The sequence below is a fragment of the Micrasema longulum genome, unplaced genomic scaffold, assembly GCF_059751315.1.
Source record: "Micrasema longulum isolate JH-2025_06_02 unplaced genomic scaffold, ASM5975131v1 h1tg002306l, whole genome shotgun sequence".
In the NCBI taxonomy this organism is placed as follows: Eukaryota; Metazoa; Arthropoda; class Insecta; order Trichoptera; family Brachycentridae; genus Micrasema; species Micrasema longulum.
Genome location: NW_028279458.1, coordinates 34,436 through 53,422, shown reverse-complemented (window position 1 = coordinate 53,422; position 18,987 = coordinate 34,436). Strand labels below are relative to the sequence as shown.

The following is an 18,987-nucleotide window of genomic DNA, read 5'->3' as shown; positions in this document are numbered from 1 at the left end:
CTCTAAAACAAATAACAAATTTCACAGAAGACCAAAAAGAAGAATAAAAATTTGAGGGACATTGGATTAAAAAAATTAAAAAATGAAAAAAATATTTTACATACAATCACAGGAATAACAAAAAAATGCCAACTTTAAATTTAAAAAAAAGTTAACGTACAACAACGATATCATCTTGTTACTTTATAATATTCGATTTTATTCAACCAATGAGTGCAGTTCCTAAATGCAGGAGAAAAAAAACGGCATTATTATCTATAAGCCGGTTTGATATGTATTGAATCCGTTTTAGCCCCGTACCTTCCAAATGAATTTGGTGCCATAATAAACCATTTAATCGACTATATTGTAGTCAGTTGATGTCGGATCTAATTACATGAATAGACTATCAATCATTTAGTTCCAGGGTTATCTCGCATCTTGCACCCGGAGATTCCATGTACATAACGTGATTTGTGCCTTCCTTAATTGGTTTGATTAGATGAGTATTATTAGTACAGAAATCTTCTTTATTGCGTTATTCGATTGAAAGTACGCGTTGGACAATCCGAGGTGATGAACATTTATTTGAAACACAACACTTTGGTCCCTCAATTTATATAGATTTAGTAAAGTTTATGAACTTTTTGTTTTTGAATTATTTACTTACTTTAATTTTAAGGAACGTAAAGCTTCAATCCCCTGTACAATGAGTTTTGAGACACCGTTTTTCTCCTCATTGGTAACCTTATCTTATTTTTATCCCTAGTTTCATATGTATGCCTTATTTTGAAGAATTTATATATTTTAATTATCCCTTCGTTACATGAAAACATGATGTTATTCAAAGCTTGAAAACAATAACGCATTTTTCTTTTACTCCATACATAAAAAATAAAGTGGTACAAATTTGTACTGTCAGAGAATTCCAATCCAAAAATAAATGAAAAACAAACATTATAAGCAAACAACAAAGTTTGATTAAGGAATTAATATGGAAATAATTTTATTTTTTACATTTTGAAAGTAATGGTTAATGAAATACTGTCCAGGAAAAAGCCATTTATTAGTAGCATAAAAGTTATTTTCAATTTGAAATTTTGAATTCCCGCAAAAACGGTCATTGCATTAGCCACGCCCCTAATACATCACGATTCATGTTTATTATCAACTTTGTTCCAAACCATTCAAATAGAACATCGTCACGAATCTTGACGTCAGAACTATCAATTTCAAACATGTCGCGTTTTTCTAGTGACATGTATTTTTTTAAATTTTCTTTTTTAAAGTTATACATGAAAACATTTTTCTACAGTATTCACATTGATATTAAAAAAACAGTTAATCACTCTAAATCAATTTCATATATTTTTATCGGTTTTCGTAGTATGTGATATTTCCCTTTTGTTACACCTAAATTAGAGACTTCAATATTGTTAATGTCTGTAAATATTTCTCAGATCTCCATCAACACACAATATGCCCAACTGGGCAAAGAAGTTGTTTCTCCACTTTATGCCCAAGATTCTGATGATGAGGAGAACCAAGTACACCTTACCCGACTACGACGATACCTTCATGTCGAATGGATACACTAATGAAATTGACCTGAGGTAAGACAATATAGTTATAACATTAAATTCATACAATATATAAAGTTTAAGTTTTTTTAAGTTTCGAGCCACATACTTATGTACACATGCCAGGAGCCTATGCTAGAAAGATATAACATTTTGTCACCCATCCGACAATAGCCGATTGGGCATCTCAATTGCTTTGTCATATTCCATTCTTGAAAACCCTCCGACAATTTAATTACAAAGACGAATACTTTGACGAGTACTTTGAATAGATAATGTTAGTTTATCCAATGAATGCGCATCTTGAACATATATCTTTTAATATTTTACCGTTTTTGCTTGTATATGTAAATTTTAATACTATTTAAATGTTATTTGTGTTTTTTTTATACTTTTTTTAGCTTGTATACATAATTTCAATACGTTTTTGATAAAAAAATTAACCTGTATTGGGTGTGCGCATATTTTGTTAATTAAAGAAAAAGATTTTATTTTGTACTAGTTCAGTATGTATATATAATTTTCTTTCCCAGATTGCATAATGTAAACATCATTTTGAATTTATTTCCATGCCTAGTATTCTGTTTATTTTGTTATTTTCAAGTATTTTTCATACCCTGTTTAATTTGTAGTTTATCATAATTTTAATTTTTCTGCTTTTGTAAATAATATTATAGTTTAAAGTTTAAAATATAAAAACGTCTTTAAATAAATTTGTTATCTGTATGTCCCTAAATGAGTTTTTTTTTTTTAAAAACTCCTTGGGAATATTGTATATAATTATGTATAATATGTTTTCAATTTAATAAAAAAAAAATTAAAAAAAATGAGAATGTGGCAACACTAACAAATCCGTATTGAACTATGAGTCTCCTGTCACACGTAAACTTTTATTGTTTCTCGTCGGACTTCTTCCCTTGAATATTTTGTTTACGGAATATTTTGAAAAAAAAATACAAGAAAATGTTTTTTACTGAGACACTGCAACATTTATAATTATTATTTGCCTTTGACGTAACACATTTACATGTTATTTGAAATATTTCATATTCATTTAATGGATTTTAAAAGCATATTGTATAATATATACCTCAAAAACGTATTTTGACATTGATGAGCGATAAAATAATTTTAAAATTATGTTACTAGTGAAACTTCATTTAATAATGGATTGAAAATAAGTACAGTTACATTTGTTGCACATTTGCAATACGCCATCATTATAACATTGATCAGTGTTATTGATTGATTTGGTGTTTATTTTGTAGAACTCCATATTTAAACTTATAATTAGAAATCAAACACTGATTTGAGTCTACTGAACACTTTATTTTATTTTTACAAATATAAACATATAAAAATAAAAACTTCGTGACAATTGTTTCGCCTTATTAGGGCATTTTCAAACGAATGTGAAGATTATATGACGCGTAATAAATAGATGAATCATGTTACAATCACATTGATATATTTGATAAGAAATTCTTAAAAATAGAAATATTGTATAATAATACATTTATGTTTATATAAATTTCCTCATAATATTTCAATCATGTTTTAAAATTAAAATGAACAGCAACCTGATATTTTTTCGACAACAATTATCTAAATTTACAAAACTTTAAGGCTTCATTAATTATCTCACAATACATACTTGTATGTCAATAAATGTTTACTTTGTTATATTTTCCCCGAAATTCAAATACAAATACCTAAATTCCCCATTACCTATTAAACACTTAGCCTCACCCTTAACCATCGGTTTTTCCCTCAATTATGATTAATGTACATGCTATAGTTCATAAGATTATTTTTATTTTCTACTTAAGTACCTTGAATTATATAACTATATAAGGACATTCAATCCAAATAATCTTCACATTCGTTTGAAAATGCCCTAATAAGGCGAAACAATTGTCACGAAGTTTTTATTTTTATATGTTTATATTTGTAAAAATAAAATAAAGTGTTCAGTAGACTCAAATCAGTGTTTGATTTCTAATTATAAGTTTTGATCAGTGTTGTTAATTTTAAGTTAAATGCCGAGCGTTTTACAAGAAGGAAGTTTGTCAGCTGTAGTTACGATGTCGCATTCGATTGTCAATGGCGAGTGCTTTGTGGCACTCGAGATAAAGTCGATTGGTTTTCAATCGACTGCATTCGTATGCGTGGTTCAAGAATGCCGTCACTCGTCGAAATACGGATATTGCATACGATTCTAAAGACGAACGAGTCCAGCATAAGGCTCCTGGTCCGTATGTGCATATGTCTGTGTAAAATCTTAATCTTTTTTACACCTTTAAACTGGTCGATTATTTCAGTATGCTTTAATGTTATTACTAAGGTTTTGAGTATGTCCAAATATTCTTTGACATGCTGGATTTCTTTTCCGTTAATTTTGATCTAAATCTGATGCCACAAAGGAGTAAAACATTTTTGAGAGGTCTACGCATTTACCGGGCTTTTGATCATTCATTAGCTGTTTAAATGGTCACTTTACACACTGTGTAATATTCACAATTTTGTTTATGTTTAAATATCCACATTTCTTTAACTCTTCCATCTGTTGACTTGTGTGAAGTCCAATAGCTCAAATCTTTATCATGTGGGTAAGATTCATCTAGCTGAATCTATTCACCTACTAGGCAACGCCTGAAAACAATTTTTAATTTTTTATACTACTTTTTTTATATATTTTTTTTTATTTATTTACAATTTTAAAAAACCCGTTAGGGTTACATTAGAAATTTAATATTGCCTAGTCATTTTATGTCTCGTCTAGTCTAGTTAGTTCAGTCATCATGTGCTTTTTCAGATTGATTTTAAATTTGTCTCCATTAAAAGTTTTCAAGTAGTAAGGTAGGTCGTTGTAGTGTTAAAGTCCATTATGTAGTATTTTTGACTGTCCTGTGTTTGTCTTTGCTTTTTCAATATGATAGTGTTGTTGTTGTCTGGTGTTATATTTGTGTATGTCAGCATTTTTGACTAATATTATGTCGTCGTCTTGTATGTTTCCCAGTGTTATTTTGTGCACAATTTTTAAGGTCTCAATTTTAGTCAAGTAGTTTATGTCAAACTGGTGTATTTTTTTAAACCAGTTAGTTCTACCAACAATGTTTTATGTATGTAGACAGGCGGGATTTCATCCTCAGGGAGTTATTTTTGTATACATTTGTTGCAACAGAGGTAGAAAACATTTTTGAGAAGGGAAGACTTCCATATTCCCTTCTCAAAAATGTCCTTCTCTGTTGTGACAAATTTAGAACGTATAAGAATATTTTAGACTTTTTTACGTGCTTGAGCAAAAAGTGATTTATAATTCTTGGATGGAAAAAAATTTCGACAAACTCAAAATATTGTTGATATACAGGTGTTCATTAAACCCTGTCACACCCAAAATCACGATGATCAGTATGAGCAAGAAAAAATATTTTTTTAGAACGAATAAAATTAAAAAAAAAAAAACAAATGGTTGCTTACTTCTGCAGGGAGAAACGAGGAGGGGGGAGTCTGATACTGCGCCGCACTCCCCTCACTTCTCCCCTGCGGAAGTAAGCAACCATTTTTTTAATATTTTTTTATTTTCTTTGCTCTAAATATTTTTTTTAATATGCTAATATATCTTCTTGCCCTTACTGATTATCGTGGTTTCGGATGTGACAGGGTTTAAAGAACACCCTGTATTTATACGTTAACTAATAATTTTATGTTCGTGCACAGGAGTCGTCATCATTTTCTTCCGCACCTAATGGTGCATAAGGTACTGCATTGGTACACCAATTGCAGCGACTCTTGACCATTTTTGTAACATTAATGTAAGATGATCAGTCTTACGCTTCAGGTGCCAGTTTAGGGACTATGGAATATTCGGGTGTGAAAACACCTTTTCAAATAAATGTTTCGAATCAACCATGTCGGGAATCGAACTCGAGACCTCTTGCATGGTAGGCAAATGCGCTGACCATTACACCACGAGGCCAAGTATTGCCTACAAAATAGATTTTGACTAAAAACGAACTTTTTGTAGAGGTATATTATTATTTCATTTCATTTCATTTCGTTTTTTTGCACCACAACAGGCCAGGAGGCCCAATTACAGTGGTGAATTATATTACAGAACAACCAGGCTTGAGAAAAATCATATTTTGATTTTTGTGTTCTCACCGGGAATCGAACCCGGAACCTTCCGTGGGTGAGTCAAGCGTCTTGACCACTACACCACAGAGGCCGCCGAAATAAATAAAATAAATCTCTTGATGTTAGGATTCGTTCTGCGTACTGCCAGGGTTTTCGAAAATGCCCGTGTACTGAGAACTCTACCACTCCTTGGTACGAAATAGACTCGAGAGTGGCTCGATGATTTGGGGGCCACATGAACTGAAGTACTCTTTTATGATAGAGAAAATCCAGAAGAAGTTTCTGAGATATCTCTACATGAGAGAGTTTAAGTATTATCCTTGGCTCTACCCGAACTAGTTTCTCCAGTGTATGCTTGGCTTAAACAGTTTAGAGACTAGTAGGAATGTGTATTTGACTGCATATTTTCATCGATTGCTGCGCGGTATGGTTGATAATTCTGAGATTATGAGGAGCATTTGTTTGTATGTTTGTGTGTACTCGAGCCAGCGTCAGCATAGATTGTCACATATTCCGATATACAGGACCAACCTGCTGATGGTTATACCTGTTGGAAGGGCTGCAGCTATGCTGAACAACATCGCTCTGGATGTTGATCTGTTCCATGTATCCGAAGGGGTTTCACAGAGCAGGATTCTCCCACTACTTTGACAAAAGCCTAATTAATGTTTTATTTTTCTAGTACGTACACCGTAAATTTAAGTTTGTTGTGTACATGATATTTTTTCAAATAAATAAATTGAATTGATTAGATTTGTAGCTATTTGTTAGTTCATGTAAAACATATGCTTAAATGAATTTAATGTATTTAACCTCAAGAATTAAATAATTAAAATAAATTTTTAGATATTTTTTTTTACAGAGATTAAACAATAAATACTTTGAAGTTAATTTGAATACTGGTGAAGACAAAGAAGGGCGAGTGACGCGTTACGCATATTATTGGGAACTAAATCAAAATAAATAAGTTCAATTACGCATTTGCAACTAGTGTATTAAACACGATATCTCCTTAAATGTAAATAGTGAGCAATGGTGTAGGGGATTTTAGAGCTGTTGATTAATGGGATTATCGACGTAATCTCTCCATAATCTATTTACTATGCAATGGGTATCGCAAATCCATCTAACTTCTTGACTCTAGATTCTGCCTCTTTTGGGTTTCCCTGCGATTGCCTTTAGTACTTTCATCTGTGACGTTCTGAGCAGTAATTTGGTTTTTCTATTTAGTTTTTCCACTTGGTTTTTCGTTTTTTTTATTTTTTCTCTATCTATCCTCGCCTCTGTTGTATACACCATGATTTGGTCTGACACACGTTTTGTTTATCCAAATTATGTTTCCAATATTCATGTGTTCATTGTACTATACGACATTTCTTAGGCATCTAGATGTTTACTAACTGAGATGGATATGTTCTCATCATCACAATGGCAGCATCATCTGCATGGCATGTGATGTTAATGACCTTATCTATCTTAGTGGATTCACTACTTTTTTTTATTCTTAAACGCGTTTTTTTATGTATATTTATTCTACTTGTGTAAGAATAGGTTTAAGGTTAATATATTGTTGTTGTATATTTAGTTATAAAGGTGCTAAACTTGATTGTTTCTTTGTTGTTCTCAATATGTGTTATTTTCTAAATGCTAATATTATTTACGTCCCGAATTGAGTTGTTGTAACTCCTGGGAATGTAATCCAAAATATTATACTTGTAAAATACTTTGTGTTATATGATTTATAAATAAAAAAAAGCAAAAAAAAATATTGAGTTGAAAATGTAGTTTTAACATTTGAAGAGAGGCTTTCGAACTGATAAACATTATGAATAATGAAAATGAGCTAGCAAAAAAGAAAAAAGAATACAGAAACAACAATATGGTATATTTTACCCTTTACCAACCACGAGGTTTTCCTAATTCATAAATCACAGTAAACTTTGAACAAACATGGAAGAAAAATACGTTCCCTCGGTTTACAGGATGTCTCGTTATTACAAATAGTAAATATGAAGTAAAAAACGTATTATTTATGTAAATAATGCCACGGCTTGATAAAAAATACAGCACTTCAACAGGACCAATATCTTATTTATAGTTTTTTTTATTAATCAATGTATTTTATAAGTGGTACATGTTTTTTTTAATCTATACAAATCTACTTTTATACATATAGTAAATTTTATAACTGTAACTCTCCAAGACTTACCCCTGTGCTTGGAGAGTGACTAACACTGTTGTAGTTATTTATTTATTAGAACTAGTATAATTTTGAATTTACGAGTAAATGAGAAAATAAAACTTATTGAGCATAAAAGGAAAAACAGAAAATAATAATATATTCATACGAATTAAAATTGAAAGTAGTTTTTACACTTGTTCAAAAAATTTCTTTAAATTTACTTTGAATTTTTAATTTTTTTTTTATTTGTTTATTTTTCCATACATATTAATATATATATAAATTGGGAAAAATGACCACAAAGACCATATAACATGTATTAGTTTTAATTGTTTTTAGCTCATTGGGGAGATTATTGTAATTTTTGACACCTTTGAAAACAACAATAAACTGGTGAATTGTTAACAACGTTTACAGCTTTTAGACTATTCTTATGGAGATAAGAAGATCACATAAGTATTTGAACAGAGAACAGAAAACATAAATATTTACAACTAATTTGCTAAACAGTTCATTTTTGGGAGTTTTTGGACTGAAATTGGGACTGAGCATTTATTATTTAAATGGTGGGAAAAGATATGTTAAGAAAAGTATAAAAGCTGTAAACGTTGTAAACAATTCACCAGTCTTGAAGATGCCTACTTAGGCGATAGCACTCGTTAGTCAAAATAATAAAAAGTAAAACTAAATCAGAAAGTTTCATTGATAATTTTATTTATAATTTTATCAAAATCATTAACCATTGAGAATGGTAATTTATCATTGAAAAGCAATACTAAAATATTTTAGCTTGTGGATTAAAGTCTGAAAATTCAGTCGTATTTCAATTCTCCTGAACATTTTTGAATATTACAGATGGTCCCTTCTGTGATCTGACTACCGCCATATTTAAATTATTTTACTAAGTTTTAATATTGAAACATCCCGTAGCTGTGAATATTGCACTACCCCAAAAACTGAACAAAAGAGGGAAATAAAATATGCAGGTTTTATTTGTTTGCCAACAACAAGAAAAAAAACATTAATTTCCTCCCTATTTTGTTGAATAAGTTAGTAAAGTAAACACTTGAAGCATGTATTAGGAAAGAGTAAATGGGGTTAAATCCTGCGAGAACAAAAGGGAAAATAGAAGGTTCTATTCTCTATGGAAAGTCGAGAGGAAACCCATGCTACAAGTTACATAATTGTTTTCATCTCGTGACCTGTCAGTTAGGGTGACGTCACAGGGACATTAGTTGCAGCTACGAAAGCGAGGAAACGGAAGGGAATAAGGCTTTCCAAATATTCACATATGCGAGCTGAAAAATGTCGCCTAGGGATGGGAATTCTTAGAACCAAAAAACCAATTTGTCGGTGTTTTGAATAATCGATATCGCTGGTAAAATATAACTGTATCATTGAACGAAATGTTTAGGAAACAAGATTTTGTAATTGTGCGATTTCCAAAACGAAAAAAACAAATTAGATATTTATACATTTATATACACAGTTTTTCAGGGCCAGACCACGAAACTTCAGAGGAACGTTCCTAATGGTAAGTTTAAAAAAAAATCCTAATAAAATTTTTCCAAAAAGTCATTAAAAAAAATAAAAAATTTTGATCGCAAAATGGAAAAAATCTTTCATTTCTCGGACTAGCAGTCCTTCCACAAACCTCTACCTCTCTCCTACCCTACCCAGCCGCTTCCCTTGTCCGCGTCTGGTGCGTACCGCTTCGTTTTTATAGCCTTTCTTTTGTCGGGTAGAGGTAGGAATTTGCGGAAGGGATGCTAGCTCGAATTTTTTATATTTTTTTAATAATAACAAATAAAAATACAATATTACAACTAAATACAATTTTTTACCATAATCAAATACATATATTTACATTAACGTTTCCCATTACGTAAAAGAAATAAACAATTCTTGTGTACATAATGGGTAGTGACGTCTTACAATAGTTTATTTTATTTTAATTAGTAATATTTTTAGGATAACATATATTAATTACAAAAAAGATACAATCGATGTTTTTAATCAGTGTTATATAAAGAAGAATTATAGATGTAACTTTTCCCTTCTTTCTTAAATATATTGTATTCCTGACTGTAGTTTGTATTATCTTTGTTCATTTCATTAAAGAGAAATATTAAAAATTATATAAAATTTAAGGTTCATGTCATTTCGAGATCATAAAAAAAAATCAAACGACTTTTTGGAAAAAAATTATTAGGATTTATTTTAAAGCTTATCGTGAGGAATGTTCTTCTGAAGTTTTGCGGTCTGGCCCTGAAAAACCGTGTATAGGACACAAAACAATAAAAGTAACGCCGTTAATTATAGTACATAATAAAAAACTGAATGAAGTAAGTAAAATGAAATATGTGGGTGTAATGATTCGTTCAAAACTTACATTTCATTAAAATTCTAAGATAGTAACGAAAAATATTGCAAAAAAATTTAAATTTTGAAGAGAATTAGAAGATTTGTTCATAAAGATATATGCAAAATTACTTATAATACAATTATTGAACCACACATTATTAACTACTGTGGTAGAATATTATTTTTATAGAGCTAAGAAAATTTAAACGAACTTACCATATTACGGAACAAAGGTTTAAGAATCACTTTGAAAAAAGTCCCATACACAAGTGTTAATTTGATGTTAAATGAATTTAAAGTATAACATAAGTAAATAATATTTTACAATACGATATAGATAAATATGTATTATCTTAAATGTTTGTATATAACCACTTAGCGGCTTGTCTACGCCTACCGGTTTCGAAGCGTACCCGTCTCTTTGTCAGGACATAAATTAAACTAACATGAAAAAACCCACTTTACCTTAGTTGTTGCACAAAAATATAAAAACAACATGTTGATTTGAAACCACATGCTTTAAGAGCGTAACTTACGTGCACTTATTAAAATTTAAATGTGATAACCCTTTAATCAATAATCAAATAACTTTTCAATATACCTCATTATATTATGATGTCCCAACCTTATGGTCACCCTAAGATCTATTAAACTCACGGCCCTCCTATCATCCCCTCCCTTAAAAAAATATTTCTACCACGACATCCAACATTTACATAACCTAATCAGTGCATAAAAGCATGGTTTGTCGGTTTTATATTTTTGTGCAACAATTATAGTGAATTACAATATTTGAGTTTGTCCAAATGTTTGTAGACAAAAGACTGGATTTCACCCCCTAAGGGGTCATAAGGATTAACAAATTACAACAGGGATGGAGAAGAAGAAGATAATTGGAAAATTCTTTTTAGGGGTAGCCTAGCATCTGAAATAATTCAGTCAAATCAATCTCTTCACAACAATAAAGGTTTCGGTTCTTTAGCTTCACAAAAAACAAAAAATGGAAGAATTGAAGAAATATGGATGTTCAAACAAAGGTAAAATAGTAGTGCGTAAAATGGCCACTTGAACCAGCCAACGATAAGTCATAAGCCCTGTGAATGCCTAGACTTCCATATTCCCTTCTTTAAGGTATTTTCTATCCCTGTTGTAATTTGTTAATTATGGTGAAGGTGTATTGTGGGTTTCGCATGTTGATTTAATCGTGTCTTGACAAATATTTTTTAACTAATATTTTTTTCTGAATGAACGAATATAAATGACAATTAATTTTCATCCGATTTTTTTACAAACTAGAATGTTTGACATAAGATCTCGATTATATCGCAATCGATTGAACGATTTCCGTCACTACTTTCACTATGTCTGCGTTCAAAGTCTACAAAGCCAAGATTTATTCTAGAACCTCGCCTAACGCTAGTTACATATCACAAAAAACTTTTTCGACTTTCAAGCGATTCAAGTATTCAGCTATTCAAAAGGATTCACTTGTATTCGAAAATAAAATGGGGTATTGTGTTGTGGGATCTTATTTCAAAAGAAAATATTTTTTTTCATTTCAAACGACAAGTAGTTTTACCGCTTAACATTGATAAATGTTCTATCGCACTTTTTTGATTATAAACGCTATCTTCCTGATGGCTATCTCCGACAGCGTCAGCACAGACTGTTTTACCTCCCGGTTTCCAGAACCAACCTGCCTCCGGTCATGCCGATTGGAAGAGCAGTCAAGCAGCTGAACATTATCACTTTGGAGATCGACATCTTTCACATTAGTGAAACTATGTTTAAGAGGCAAATACTCTTGCTATTAGAGAGTATTATACCTTAATGCTGTCGAACCATTGCTCAAGAGTTCTTGGTTGATATAAAGTTCCAATTTAACGCCTTAAATCATTTGTTATTTGTTATGTTACTTTGTGAATAAATAATTTGAATTTGAATTCGAATTTATCTGTACATATCGAGACGGTATACTTAACCTCTGTACTGTCTCCGTTGCTCTCTATCCCTGAACATATATAAGTTTTATAGTGAGAAGATCTTTTAATATAATGATGTATCCCCGTACTGCGGGCCAACTGTTTGTGACACCTGATTTTTATAATCCGAATCATTCCTATTAAACTTATATGTTATTCTTATTTATATATTATGTAGGTGCATATAATATGCATTTGTGTGTTCGTTTTGAATCAACGTTCGCGTATTGTCAAACCTTATTTTATTGTTGTCATTATTTCGTATTTACTGCATTTTGTGGTTACCTACTGTATTGTATAGGACTCGTCGCACATTATTCATTCGATGTGAATCAGTTAAATTTAAAAAATAAAATGCTTTTTTTTTTTCAGAATACGGGTTTGAAATTTAACATACTTAAAAAAAAAAAAAAAAAACAATTCATATCATTTCGTCATTTAAATTTTAACAAAAAGGTTTCTAACTTTTTACTAAGCTCTTAATTGTACCATTTTTAATACAATTTACAAGTTTTAAGCAAATATATTATTTTCATACTTACGCACCCATACACACGCACCCTCTCCCTCATTCACTCCCACGCGCAAATGTATCCTCTCCCTCATTCATTCACGCATACACACATTCACATACACATGAATACAAACGTCACACAAATACAATTACTAAACTTCTTTTCTTATATATTATGTGTCATTATATTTACAGTGGATTTTTTTAATTGGCTTTAGTATTGTTAAAATTTTTCTAATTATTTTGTTTATGTAATAGCTGTAAAAATCCCAAATAAAATAAAATAAATAAATATGATCGAAACGAACGAATGAATGACCGCAAAAATTAGTCAGCGTTCCTTACTTCATTAATATTAAAAATAATTCTCATTTATATTTTTAATAGACCTCTGTGATAGAAAGTGCCTCCTTCAAAGCGTTTATAAACTCCAATAAATCCCGATTCAAGCAAACAAATGCTCGCTTGAACATGATTTTTAAAAGACTTTTGACACTTGCCAAGACGATATGCTTAACAATCGCCTGTATTTATCTACCGAGCGACTACAAAGCCGGCTTCTTTAACGTATCGATACGCACACCCCGGAAGACACTAAAACAGACGGAAAAATATTATAACGATTTTTTTAAACAGTGGCACTTTCTTACTCTTAGATACTCTTATATGTTAATATGGCAGAATCTAGCGACTTTATTTTTTGCATCTAGCCACTCGTTTCGGAAACTATGTTATGTCAGAATTTAATTCGGCTTTTAAATTGACTTATTTCTCTCTTGTATTTTGAATAGGTTTTTAAGAAAAAAGGCGCCAACCCTAAAATGATTAAAAATTTCAGTAAATCATAATTACAGAAAAAATTGCTAGGCGGAACAAAATTTTTGTCACTTTTAATGTGTAGATAAACGTATCGAGGGGTTCTAGACCCATTGGTATAAACCGATGTACTTACATCAAAACGTGATGGTAGGGGAGATCGGTAGTATATCTACGTAAACGGTCGGGAGACTTTTATCTTCAACTATGACATCATACTGAAGCAATATTATTTTAGGGCGTAGATATGTGTACCGTGACGTACGCTTCTTCTTGTTTCATATCGATGTACCTATCCAAAACTTGAAGGTGGGGGGTCGGTAGTGTATCTTCGTAATCGCTAGAGAGAATTTATCTCCAACTATTCCGTCAAATGAACTCTTTATCTTACCATGATAATCAAGGCCCTGAAGCGTAAGACTGATCATTTTATCTTCATGTAACAAAAATGATAAAGATAAGCTGCGATTGGTCTATCAATGTATTGTCCTATACACCATTAGTTGCGCAAAGGGAATGATCATGATTACACTCTGTGTAACATTCACCATTCTGACTATTTTTGAATACCTGTATTTCTTCAATAGTACCATCTGTTATTGTTATAAAGTTAATGCTTTAAATATTAATAAATAAAATATTGTATATTTCCTTGACCAGTCGAGAAAGTCTGAGCGACCCCTTCACTCCTGACTATAAAAGTGGTCAAGAAGGTTTCGACTCCGTGGGGCAAGCCTTCGGGAGAGGATCTGATGACGACTCCAGGCCCCATATGCCACACGCATCAGGTAATTATTATTTCATCACCTTTCACACACCTTATGAAGCAAAGGGTACATCAACCAAAGTTTATTTGTATCAACTACACTGGCTCAGTATCAGGCAAAGAAGAAACATTTACATTCTATCACTTCTTCAAAATATTAAGAAATAAATAAATTATTTATTAATATAGTCACATAAATAGTACATGTTTTTTTTCCTATTACAATCTACTTTTACATATTATTTAGATAATGTTTTAATTGTAACTTTCCAAAAAAGAGACTATCTCTTTTGCTGGGAGAGTGACTTACACTGTTAGTTATTTACTAATTTGAAGTTATATAATTTCAAATAAACGTCAGAAAATAATAAAATATTTTACGAAATAAAAAGAAAAACAGAAAATAATATTAAAGTAATAATAACTAGAATAGAATGCTGTTTTTACTCGGGTTGAAAAAAATTCTTTAAATTAACTTTGAATTTATTTACTGATTTATTAGTTTTAATAGTTTTTAGTTCACTGAGGAGATTATTGTAATTTTTTATTCCTTTGAAAACAAAATTACTTTGACCGTGACTTTGAGTGACTTAAATTACCTTAAATTCGTTTAATTTTTGTAAAATAGACTCTATTTGTCTACTGTATGAACTAAAAAATATTTATATAGATTTTCTGTATTGCATGTTGCGGGTTTCTTTAAAATTACTTTAATAATTAATCTTTATAGAAGGGTAATCCCAACTTTCCTGTTTATCTGAGAGAGTTATTCCAACCTCTGTCACAAGATGAGCTATCTTTTCGTCCTAGTAACGAGAGAACTCTTTCAGTACTCACTCATCGCTCTAATTTTTTGCCTTTTCTTTCGCAGTAGTAGCTGCTTGACTGTGGAATAATGTACCCATCCGTTAATGTCAAAGACCTTTAATCAGATTTAAATCACTAATGAAATGTCATTTCATGAATATTTGAATTTATAATTTTTCCCCCTTTCCTTTCCTCTTAACCCTCCCCTCACCCTGCATAGTAAAGTGTAGATATTTAGTCAATTTCTATTTCTAAAATATATCAATGTTTTGTTTCATAATGAAAATATACATATAATACGAGTACGTTCATATACAACAGATTTTTTAAAATTGAATATTTTTATTATATGAAGGGGCTGGTTTGACACTTGTCGTTCAAATACGTAAGATATGGTAAAATTAGGATGGATTGATTTTTCATTTTATTTTATTCAGTTAACAAACAGCCAAACATGTTTACTATTAAAATAAAATAAAAACAATCATTAAAATACCAATAAAGTTTTCATAAATTACTTAAATGATTAAAACATTAAATGTGACAAAAACTGGCATTGAATAATCTTTGTTTAAAAAGAAAATAAATATATGTCTTATTTCATAAATACAAAAAATATTATTTTGTATTATTCTGCTTGTGGTTTTCTTTTGAATGTTTTAAAAGTTCAATATGTCATAACTAGTGAAATGTTAGTTACTGATTTGTGCCAGACACCTGATGTAATGAACAACGCAAGATGTATTCAGCAACTATCCTAAATAATCAACTCCGTGGAGAAATTTTCTGTATAAATGCAATGTGCAGTTAAAAATTTCTACATTCATACGGAATTTATTATATTACGCTGATGTTTCCATGACTGATTTAAGCTGTGAGCAACTTGACAAACTTGAACGACTTCAGAATACATGCATAAGGTACATTTTTGATCTTAGGAAATATGACCACATTTCTGATTATCATAGGCAATTGAAATGGCTCAAAATTAGACAGCGTAGAGACTATCACTCGCTCTCAATTCTGTTCAATGTACGTCATTGTCCTAACGCTCCTATATATCTGAATGAAAAATTTCAACGCTTATTGGTTTATGGTTTACCTCTTCGTTTTAATTCTCAAGGCACTCTCTTAATACCCATCCACAATTCCTCTTTCTTCTCTAACACATAAAGTGTCCATGCAGCTCGACTGTGGAATCATCTCCCATCCATCATAAAAGATGTTACTACATTATCTCTGTTTAAATCACGTCTGAAGAAACATCCCCTTTTCTCTTCCTTAATCTCTCCTCCTTTCCTCTTACCTCTTTATTCCCTTTTCCCATTGAGTAATAGTTTTGATTTAAGGTAATTTATAAACAAATACGTTTATTTTTATTTTTATACATCTTTTGCTTTTTAATTTTTATTTTCTATTGAATATGTTCTGTAACTTGAATTATAAAAATAAAACTATTATTTTATTTGTTGGTTGGAAGACATTGCCATTTGACAACAAGCCAAATGTACAAATAACATTATGTACAAAAAGTTAAATAAATGTATAATATTTTTACAGGTACGCCTACAGGTATGCATTTGGCGTATAGTTGATTTTACAAGTTGGTATAAAAAAGGGAATATAATCTGTTTTTTTTTGCAGTGGCGGATTCAGAAAACATGCTTCCTCGTACTATGTCTCCAGAAGTCCAGGCTGCCCTCCGAGGAGTCCGTTTCATAGCTCAGCACATTAAAGATGCCGACAAAGACAATGAGGTAAGCGCCTAGAAATAAAATATATTAATTTACTAGGTTTATTTCCATCCAGTGAGCATTTTCACATCAGTGGTAGTATTTTGGATCTATTCTACCCTCTAGAGAGTGATTAGTTTGAAGTTTTTTTTTAATGTGACGACGTCTTGCCTTCATATAATGCCTACACTTAAACGGTTTGGTCAATTCAATCTCATTAAGGGTTTTGGATAATGCTTAAGGTCGCAATAATGTTATAAATGAAAATCATCATATTTGTATCATCATATATACTTTTTTTTTGACATTTAATATGAAGCAAAAATTTGTCGCTTGGAAAAATAAGTATCTCCAAATTAACCATTCTCTAGGGGATAGAAAAGATTTGTAATTGCACCCCAGTGAATGTGGTTGGTAACTTGTCCACCACATACCGCATTCCGCATTTAAGGACTTAATCCTCCACGTACAATGAAGAAATTCTTGTTGCAAAACGAGAAAATCTGCCTAATAAAGCTACCTGTAATCCAGTAACCTTGGCATCTTTAAGCTGAAGGTAATCCAGAAGAAAATAATATATACTTCATTGGGTTGAAATAAAGAGGAAGCAATTTTATTGTACTTTTATTAAATTAGGGCCTTTTACAGCTGTTATATTTTTTTATTATTATTTCACATTTTAAACATTAATAAATAATAAAAATAATGTGACTACACTGCTACCCGTGCCGAGGAGACTTAATAATAAACTTCCCTTTTATTTAAATTGTGAGAATATACAAAGAAGACTTAAAATACAAAAATAAATTACAAAATGTTAAGACAGTTTCAAACACTACGTATTTATGATTTTTTCAATTTCTGTAAACCTATATTACTTATATTATAAAACGCACAATAAAATAACAAAAACATAACATAAACTGTACGTTTGTGGAGCAGGTGATTCAATATTGGTTTGGGCGAATGAGACAATCCATTTTACTTCTATCCAATTAATACACGTATGCATGTGCGTATGTGAAAAGGTGTGTATTAGGGTGTGTGAATGTGTGTTTAAGGATGCTTGTGTAATCGTACAAAAAAAATGTATATTCATATAAAATAGAGGGTTTGGTAAGAATTTTGATTGATTGAAAAATGTTAATCCATTCTAAACCCTATAAAATGTTTTAACTTAAATAATCTTATGAGGGTTCGATTATGTTTTAAAAATATAGTTAAATATAAATTAACTAATTTAAAAAAGTTTTTTTGGAAAACAGTTTTTTATTATTTAAAATAAATTGGTATTTATTGAATGAATAATGTCCAACAAGTCCCATTTAATACGAGAGGTAACTATAAAATGCAGTTCGTATGTTGTAGTGTCTAAAATTCAATTTCTTTAAGATGCGCGGTCAGAGTTTTCATCATACAAACGTATTCCTGTATTTTTTCCTTGGATTATAGCACTAGAGCGATGATTTATTACACTCTATAGATATCCACCATTGGCGTGTTTTAGTCATCATTTGCCTATTCTTTGATTTGTTGATAAATTGCCTTTTATAGGAGCTAATTCCATAGTTTTATCTGTCGTCTTCGGACTAATATAATAGAAAAACATAAAACTCGCCGACAGAAAATTTCATTCTAATAATATTTCTCAACAAATATTAAAATAAGTTCGGTTTTGGGGTAGGAAAAACGAGAATACGAGACCTCGATTTCGTCGATTTTAGTTAGGTATAATTTTATTTTACATTTATTTGACACTTTATTATCAATTTCTTTCTACCTACCCAAACCGTTCAGTTTGAGAAAATTATAATTACATGGACATATTGAATCTTACAATTTTATTACAAAAATTAAAAGCAAAGATTAACAAAAATAAATATATATAAAAAAATTAACACTATACTATGAAGAGAGGAGAGGGGATGGGAAGGAAAGAAGAAGGATAAAGGATTAATTTTAATATTTAGATAGTGACATTTTAATCTTGACTGTAAATAAAGAAGGGGTCTAACATTAGTCGGTAGATTATTCCACAATCAAGCGGCTACTACTGTGATAGAGGAGGCAACTCCTGAAGAGTTTTGAGTGGTTTCCTCTCCACATGAGCAAATGCTGAGAAGTTCC

General features: G+C 30.7%; 1 pseudogene across 1 annotated transcript; it reads left to right on the top strand.

The window, feature by feature from the left end:
- The first annotated feature begins 1,357 nt into the window (after positions 1-1,357).
- On the top strand, positions 1,358-16,884 carry LOC148272529 (acetylcholine receptor subunit beta-like 2 pseudogene; annotated as a pseudogene). The gene is made up of 3 exons (XR_015824821.1): positions 1,358-1,592; positions 14,215-14,342; positions 16,772-16,884. The product of XR_015824821.1 is annotated as an acetylcholine receptor subunit beta-like 2 pseudogene (transcript).
- The last annotated feature ends 2,103 nt before the right edge of the window (positions 16,885-18,987 follow it).